We start from the raw sequence: 7,664 nt of genomic DNA, 5'->3' as shown, positions 1-7,664 counted from the left end.
TTCCCTACATCTGTGATGCTATGAGTGCATCTGTCATCACAGTCTTGCTTGAGAGTGCCTAAACTGAGTAAATTGCACTGGAGGGCAGCAGGGGCAGTAATGCCACCCCCAAAGAATGGGTTCAGCATTCTGAGACTCACCAGTTCAGGACTGGGAAGCACCCATGTGTTGACTAACAGATGGCCAGTATTGCATCTCTCTGCAAGGCAGGGCATCATAATGTCAGATCTCTTTCAGCTGGATGGTTTAGGTTGGTTCCCCCCCCCCCCCCCAATCAGATATCAATCTCTTGGAGAGCTGACATCTCTCATATCCTCTCTAGCTCTGGTTTCTTTATATGTCTGCATAAAATAGGCCCCCTGGCTTCTGCTCAGCTCAGAGCTATGCAGGAATTGGGAGACCCTGCTTGTGTTGCTGCCTGCCCCACAAAATGTTCCTGTGTGCCCTTGTGTGCTGCTGTGGCTAATCCCTGCCTTACACTGCAGGTAGTTTGCAAGCTTGGAGTTGGTCATGTAGCTCAAGTGTAGGGGGAACATGGCATCTTCATTGCTTTTGGTTATTAATGTGTCATGAGAGCCATTTACCTGCAAAATCCATTAATAATGTGTTGTATTAACAGCAGAAAAGAAAAATAAGGAAAACAAACCAAATCCCTGTCCAACCCCAAATCCAGGCTAAACAATGCGAGTAGTGTCTCCTGTGATCACCTCACTACAGATTGGATCAATAACAACATCCAAATGAAGCCAGGAGAGTGGCTCTGAGCCCAGAGCTCTGCAGCACTGGCGGTATTCACAGCCCTTATTGTGGTTTATTGCACAAATATTTTCCCTACGCATCCAAGGTTCCCTGGTTGGCTAATATACAACCATTGTTGAAATAAATACTTTGTTAATTTTTCCTTGCTAAAGGAGACATCAAGCAGTAACTCTTCACTGCCACTGGGAAAGAATATGCAAAGCCAGTTCTTCAAAAGGTCATGCTTATATTAGACACTGAATACAGCTAGAAAAGGAAATGTGTGCTGATTTTTGCCCCTCGGGTAGATGCTAGACATTGCAAAGTTTGGTGTGTAGAGTATTTTTTTTTTATGCTTACAGAATAATGTTTGCAATCTGGACTCCATGAGGAAGTTGGTAAAAGCCTTTGCCGGGTCTTGACACAGGATTTCTAACTAGCATGATGAATTTCTTTGCTGTGTTTGTTTTTATCCCTCAACTGAACCAGTCTCGTAGTGCTTATTGTGTAGTTCATTATTTATACCGCAGTATTCAGCTGCCCTCATCGGATCAGCTCCCTCTGTGCAAACACACAGTGGGAAAGTCCCTTCTCTAAAGAGCTTTAGCCATCAGTGCTAATTAGAAGACAAAGGTGCCTGCTGCTCTCCCTACTTTGTTCTCACTCTCAATAACAGGCAGTTTGTTTTCCACGCTGTCCCAGGAGATGGAATTGTGATTGTACCTCCCATGGGTCTTTTGCCAAGAGCCAGTGCCTCAAGGGTGCAGGTTCAGAGTTGTGGGTGGAGGATTTGTCCATTCTGTGAGCAGATGAGGTTTTGTAACATGCTCCTCTCCCGTAAGATGTTGAAGTCTTAGCATGGCATTGGGTTTTGGTTCTTTTTAACATACAATAAATAGGTATAAGAAGTTGTCATCCAGGTGCCCTTGTGCAACCTTTAGACAATCAAATTAACTTTACTTTTCCTGATAGGAGCTGTAAGGCCATAGTAACACCCGCCAAACACACTGCCTTCACTTCAAGGACTCAAAAGGACTTTAGCTGCAACTTCATCTTCCATCTTTATTTTGGAGCTTTCCAGTGTCTGTTCGGGAAGATACAAAGAAATGGTTTCCCACGTTCCTGATTATTACACAAGGGGAGCATGATACACAATGAAAGCTAAAGTGATTTATAATGTAGAATGCTCCAAAGGATATATGAAACAAGGAATGAGAGAACCACTGGAACACAATCTTTTGGCAGTGCATGAAAGCCCAATAATTATCTTGGAAACCTATTGATTCGGGGATTAGCATGAAAGGCATCCAGCTAGGATACTTTGTTATGGTTTGGGTGGCATCACTGGAGACCTCAAGGAAGGCTGATAGATCAGAGTGACTCTCAGTCATTCCAGCTGGAAGTTGGGTAGGAGGTAAAGACCTCATACAGGACCAGATGCTGTATCTACACTTATTGTTCCAGAGTAAATAAAAGAAGAAAATGCTTTTCATGTGTTTGAGCAGCTGTTGTTCTCCGGTGAATCTTCAGCTCCATCATTTTCAAATGCAAATTGCCTGAGTAACTGTACATATTTCAAATGATAATGAAATATGAAGTATGATTTAAATACATCATTCTATTGCCATTGAAATGGTATGAGCCCTACTTTGATAGTGCAGTCAAAAGGTTTACAAGTGTAGTGACAGAAAAAAAACAATTGTACTAGGCAGGCGTATTTCTCTTGACTGCATTACACAAAGCTTTCTGAGAGAGGCCAGAAAGTAACATCATGAAATAAGACCTGGAGCATCAGAAATGGTTTTAGTTTTAAAGTACTGCTGCTCTGTCATTTTCTTCCCCATCTCCATATCTGCTATTTCTGTGATGGGGGCTATTAGATGTGGCTAGAAATGCAGACTTGGCACTGCAGATAGGATGCAAAGAATACTGTATACCCTATAGGAAGATAAGATGGCACCAAGCTAGAAGCAGAAAGCTGATACTTTGGGCTGTAGCTCTCCTCTGTGTCCTGCACAGTCTCATGGGATGGGAGAAGTTGAAACCAAATAGGAAAATGAATCCTGCAAGGACAATCCTGGACATGACACTTCCCTGTGGCAGCACTTGTGCATGCACCCTACATTGCTCAGTGGCTGCTCTAGTGCTCTGGATCCTACACCCCATGCACAAAGAGCTGCACGTCCACCACAGGGGTTTACTGCCCAAGACCATCTTGTGCTCTGAGGGCGACCCTAATCTGGTGACACACAAACAGCAACATCTTTGCAACTGGAAGAATTCAGTAACTGATTTTAGGTGGTTTTTATGATGCACAACTGACTGCAAACTGTGCAGCTCCTTAATTAATGACTTGCTGGCTTCATTCCCAATTCATGGCTCCTCCATTTAGTCTATTCCAGTCACATAACGCACTGTCAAAGCGGCGAAAGCTTTCACAAATGCAATCCAACAGATGAATAAATAACAATAAGCTCTCGCTGAAATGCATTCAGGAAACATTTGATAGGAACTAATTTATTTTACTTTATTATTTAGAGAGCCAGTATATAAAATTACCTACCGCAGCAGAGGCTCAGCTGATGCACTCACTTTCTATTAGCTTTGGTTGCCGTTAGGTTGCTGTTCTTGAAAGGCTCAAGAATATTTTTGGAGCAAGAGTTATATAAGAAAGAGGGTTGTTTTAAAAGACAAGGTATTTTCAGGGTTTCCTAACATAAAGGTATACAGAAATAGCCCTGCATCATCAAGCCTGTGAAAGTACCTAAGCTTTGTCTTCAAAAGCTCACATCCTAGATTGGTTTTAAGGAAGACATCACTCAAAAGCTCTGACACAAAGATTACAGCTTTTATACCACCCGTCCTCAGGCACAGTCAAACTTTTCACCACATGGGTGAGGTGTCCCCAGGGGCTGGTTGTGTGCCCCAGGAATGGAGCATCAGTTTAGATCTCCTTGTTCTCAGCTCTGGAAGCAGAGCCTATTGCACTAATTCATCTCCTCTAACATGAAAATGGAGCAGCAAATACAGGAAGAGTGAAACTCCAAACTAAATGCTATGAAAGCAAAGTGTCTTCTTGCACATACAGTTCTTTGCTTGGGAAGATAACACAGCATGCCTAGCTCCCTGCTAGTGTGCTGTCCTTAAAGGACACTGGTGTTTCAGACTGTTTCTGAGCTTCTCCCTCCTGCCACAGGCTGCAGCATCGTGTTCCTGTTTGTCCGACATAAAAACTCATCACAAGCATATGGGTAATCCTAGAAAGTGGGAAGACCAAAATGAACCTCAAGTAGTTTGGCTGCCTATGCACAAACACTGTCTCTGCTTTGACAACACAATGTGGACAGACTCCTTGGAGTCGTAAGAAACCAGAGGGGGCAGCAGAAAGAACAGCCAAATATAATCTTCTGGCTGTAAATCGCCGCTACTACAGTAAAACCTTTTATTAGAAACAGTGCATTTGCATTGGATTCACAGGCTTTGGGTCCCTGAGATATCTCAGAAAGGAAAGCAAACCTTCAGTAACTCCAACTGGTGGAGTTCCTTGCATTTTTAATGTTTTTCTCTTGTCTTCTGATCTATATATCAGACAAAAGAAACAGCTTGAAATATTTAGTCCCCAAACCTGAACTAGCTGCAGGTCTCACAGTTATCTGAAATAAATGATAGTCTTTGCAAGAGAAGAAATATGGTAATCTGAAAATCTTGTGCCCCTGTTTTGTAGGAACAACCAATTGAGCAAAGGTAAATGCAAATTTTATAGTGAGTGCAGATAGTAAAGAAATATAAATGGAAACCTGTCTATCACATTCCAGGGGAAGATGAAAGTCGAGCGTGTTGTACGCTTGAGCTGGTTTATTTGTACAGTCATTTATTCAGCAGTCATCCTGGTAGTTTTCTACCCCTTCAACTTTGTGAAATTGTAGGGAATAACAGTTTCTTCACAAAGCTTTGTGTGGTTACATGGAAATTAAACTCTTCATTACTTAAAAAGGCCACAGCATGCGAGGAACTTGTTGGTATGTTTAAGTCTGGAATGGTATGTTATTTAGTTCTAGGAATCATTTAGCTCATCGAGAGATGTGTCTCAAAAGCCAGTAACCTGAAACTAAGGGTTCAGCAAGTAAAGGCAGATAGACAATTCTTGGAGAGAAAACACATGGAGAAGAAACCAAAAGCTCAGTGAAAGAAATAATCCCTACTGGTGCAATTTCTTCTAATGTATTTAAGAAGAAAGTTAAATGGGCAAGACTGGCCAAGGTGTAAAAAAGAGTGCTCAGATATAGATAGGTCACTTTTAAGACAGGGAAGGTTAAGTGACTTTGAGCACTAACAATGTCCCCAGGGTCTGATGGGATAAAACGAGGAGAGAAGCATAACCAAAGAAAATAGAAGATTGAGAGTACTAGAAGAGCTACCACCAATTAATGTCTGGGTTAATGGTGACACAGAGCACCATGACATATGTCTGGGGGAACCTGTGGAACCTGTTAGGGAAGGGCAGTTGGGAAGAAATCCTCCTTTTCCATGGCCACTAAATGCTTTTCCAGTTTTCCACATCCTACCTATTTCCCAAAGGCACAAAATGCCAAGCTGTGCCTGGCTGTCAAACTGCCTGGGTAACCAAGCAACTCCAAACACATATATACATACATATATATTATATGTCTTCCTCTCCCTCCCATATATAAATATAGGCAGTATTTCTGATACAGCCAGCTTAGATTCTGAAACTGGTTTCCCGTTCCTGTGATTCCCTCCCTGAATTCAAGCTGGGGTTTTTTTGTCAGTGATCAGAAAATACTTCGCTACCTTTTGTGAACAACTGTCTTTGCATTTTAGTTCTTAACATCCTGAGCACCCCACAATCCCTTCTTCCTACTGCAGCGAGCCCAAGTTGTACTGCAGCGGCTGTCTCCTGCTCCGCAGCACAGTGTATGCACTTGCAATGATAATTCCCAAGACAATTTAGCTGTGCTTTGAGGAATTAGTTAAACCTCCAGCTCTACCTAGAGCTGAGGAGTTTGTGGGGGTGGGGATGCTGCATAAAAAGTAGGCAGCAGGAGACAAATATAGAAGCTGTCAAGGGAAGCTTATTTCAAGCATGTCCCCCCAAACCCACACGTCTATTATTCTAGCCATGAATTTGTCCTTCAGTGTTGGTTTTTCTTGTCTTGGAGTCTGAAAGGCCTATTTCTAACATTGTGAAGCCTCAGCTGTCATATCTGCTTTCCTCTTATTGCAAGCTACGCACTGAAGCACCGTGCCCTTTCATATCAAATACATCATTAAAACAGATCCCTTTTCCCATCAGAAATAAGCTTTGGGTGCAGTAACTCAAGCATTATCTCTAGCAGCCAAGCCTATCTACGACGTTCCCACCTTCCTGACCTGTTTCTTCCCACATGTACAGTTTCCATTTCCCCAGCGCCACACGTGTACCTGTGTGTGGGGCTGCCCCATTTGATCCATGTAGATTAAAACCAGCACTCTAAGAACACATGCCTCAGCATAGCAGAGGGGCGCATCAACCCCCGGCACGGAGACAGGGAATGTGTCCTTGTAACCACGTCTTCAGATGCTGCTAATGGCCATTTCTGCTGAATACAGGCACTGCCCAAATCAAAGACAGCAAGCAGAGAAAAACCTGACCTGAAACCTTTATACATTTCTCAAGCAGCCAGCTAGAAACCAGAACTGTTTATTTATCTCTAATGGCTCTCTCTTTAGGCATTTCCCCAAACAAAATTAACATCCTTAAATCCCCAAATCAATTCAGCTTCCACATTTTGCTATGATTAAGTAACATGCTGTTATTTATTTAATCCTCTTTGGAAACAGCAGAGCTGCTGTGAACAGAAGAGCCATGTTTATTTTCAGGCGTTTTAAATTCATTATGTTCCTGTACTCATAGATACATATACAGATTTATATCCTTGGTGCAGAGAAACCCACTTCGTGAAACAAAACACGAGCATCTAAAATACAAATCTGGGCGAGCCTTCAAAGCTGAACTGCAGGCTCATATCCTCCTTGCAAGCACAAACCTCCCTAAAGACTACAGCTCCCAGCATACACTGAATCTAATAGTGTTTCTGGAACCAGGGTGACAGCTTGCATGAAGAAGCAATTAACCTGCCTTGGCAAAACAGGAGGGAGTGGGAAGAATCATGACCACAGCTGCTCTGCATTCCTGAAAATTTGGTGCAGCTGCCAGCTTGTGAATTTACCATTCCCTTTAAACTAGCGAACATTTGCAAGCTGTTCGACAGGATGGTTGTTGGGAGGAAAAGGGATGCTAAAAATGACTTGTGGAGGGCTTGGTGAAGACTGGGATATCACAGGAAAAGAATTAGATGCAGAAAACCAGCTCTGAACAAATGCTAGTGGGGTGTGTTTGCTTTGGAGAGAATGTTTTAAGTCGAACTTGCAATGGAGCAGAACAAAAGGTAACATGCATCACAATGGGCATTCGCATCCATAGTGCTCTGATGAGCTGTTCCACCTAATGAATGAGCCCATGTCCAGTGTTTTGGGGTTAATGCCAAAAAGCAGGTCTGTGACTCATGTGCAGGCCACCCCACGGGGGTTTTGTGCTGCTGCCTTCAGACGAGGTGGCTGGTAAGTTCGTGACCAGTCTTGCCAACTAGCTGCCACCCCAGGTCACAGTGAGTGTCCCGGGGGAAGCAGGCACCTTACCCATCATTTCCAGTTGTATGTTGTAGTTGGTGACTATTTAGGTGTGTAGGAAGCTTTTTGCAACTGTGATTTTGGAGAGATGCAGCTTTGCTGGTACCTATCACCTCAGCAGAAAACAAGAACATGGGTTAATTACATCTGCATTACCAGTCTCATCTGCAAAGTTGAGCTAGGGCTGGAGAGCAGCAGTACCAAACCTGCTGGTTGTTTCCTGAGCTTCTCTGTCT

Source organism: Nestor notabilis, unplaced genomic scaffold (assembly GCF_000696875.1).
Source record: "Nestor notabilis isolate BGI_N333 unplaced genomic scaffold, ASM69687v1 scaffold7457, whole genome shotgun sequence".
Taxonomy (NCBI): domain Eukaryota; kingdom Metazoa; phylum Chordata; class Aves; order Psittaciformes; family Psittacidae; genus Nestor; species Nestor notabilis.
This window is presented reverse-complemented; position numbering follows the sequence as displayed.